The following is a 1,500-nucleotide window of genomic DNA, read 5'->3' as shown; positions in this document are numbered from 1 at the left end:
CACTCGACTTCTCGGAATTTATTATAAATCAAAAATTAAAAATATTTGGACCCACTTGTAAGCGTATGTGGTCCGGAGTTCCACGAATCTCGTCTTTCATGGATATGTCGAAGACAACAGTAGATTCAGAAGTATTTAATGGGATTTTCGATTGATTGACACCGGTGTAGTGGATTGCACTGGTTTTGCACTTTCTAGCAGAAGTGTCAATGGAACATACCCAGTTTTCTGCACTTCTGCTAGAAAGTGCAAAAACGGTGCAGTTTCAGTGCACTCCACTACACCGGTGTCAATCAATCGAAAACCCCATAAGAAACGGTCACAGTTGTAATTGTAAGAAGAAGGATTAATATTCTGCGCCATGTAGTCAAAGTACAGGGACATGAAACGGGTCTGAGAATTACGCTCAATAAGCCTTTCCAAATTTTCAATCACCAGTGGGTTCAAGATATCGCATCGAATGAGCAATCGATATGAAAATTCCCGAAATCGATTTTTCAGCGGGTGAACGACAAGATTTCGAGATGGGTCGACTGCATGCACCCTAAGACAATACGCAAACAACGATACCGAATTCTTTCGAGTTTGATTAAATGTATGTTCGCAGCGGAGCGAGAGCAGAAGCATTCGTATTCCATTACCAACAGAATTATTGTTTGATACAACCTAATTAGGTCTTCTGGGTGGGTATCCCACCATGTTCCGGTTATTGTATGAGGAAAGTTGATCCTTTGTTGGCACTTCTGTTTTAGATACCTGACGTGGCATCCCCAAGTACCTTTCGAGTCGAACTAGACCCCAAGATATTTTACAGTGAAGACTTGAGCGATAGTTTGACCCATTAATTGAGGCTGTGCTGGTTCACGCTTCCCAGAAAATACAACAAGCTCAATTTTCTCCGTGGAGGACTCGAAAGTCAGCTTAATAGTCCAAGCAGACAAATTGTCCAAGGTATTCTGTAATGGTCCTTGTAAATCAAAAGCTTTGGGTCCCGCAACAGAAACCACGCCGTCGCCTGCAAGATGCCTTAACGTACAAGAATTATCAAGACATTAATCAATGTTGTTGACATAGAAATTGTATAAAATGGGGCAAAGACATGAGCGCTGGGCAAGGCCCATGTAGCTAATTCGTGATGTCGATAAATCAACATCCAAAATGCATAGCATTTCCGACAACAAGTTTAATTAACAATTGATTAAATTCGCTCACTGAAAACCATTTGATGAAGAAAATAACAAAACAAATTCTTGTTTTCCTAATTAGTTGATTTCAACAGAAAAATGAAAAACGTAGCTAAATTTTCCCTTAATTTTGCAAGATTCTCAAATAATAGATATTGAAAACTATTATTGATATTGATTCAAGACGCACATCATACGAGATGACAGCCAAGATGCACACCTTACTGAAATGCATCAAGGTAGCGATAGCTACTATGTTCATATACGCTGGCCATAACGGTTATGCTGGTAGGTAGTTGTCTCAGTTTGGAAACTC

General features: G+C 39.8%; 1 protein-coding gene across 3 annotated transcripts in view; it reads left to right on the top strand.

Moving 5' to 3' along the window:
* LOC131683518 (uncharacterized) overlaps positions 1-1,500 on the top strand; it is a 484,216-nt gene that overhangs the window by 432,679 nt on the left and 50,037 nt on the right. The gene's annotated exons all lie outside the window — the stretch shown is intronic.

Source organism: Topomyia yanbarensis, chromosome 2 (genome assembly GCF_030247195.1).
Source record: "Topomyia yanbarensis strain Yona2022 chromosome 2, ASM3024719v1, whole genome shotgun sequence".
NCBI classification, from domain to species: Eukaryota; Metazoa; Arthropoda; class Insecta; order Diptera; family Culicidae; genus Topomyia; species Topomyia yanbarensis.
Note: the sequence above shows the minus strand (reverse complement) of the source record. Positions and strands in the feature narration are given on the sequence as shown.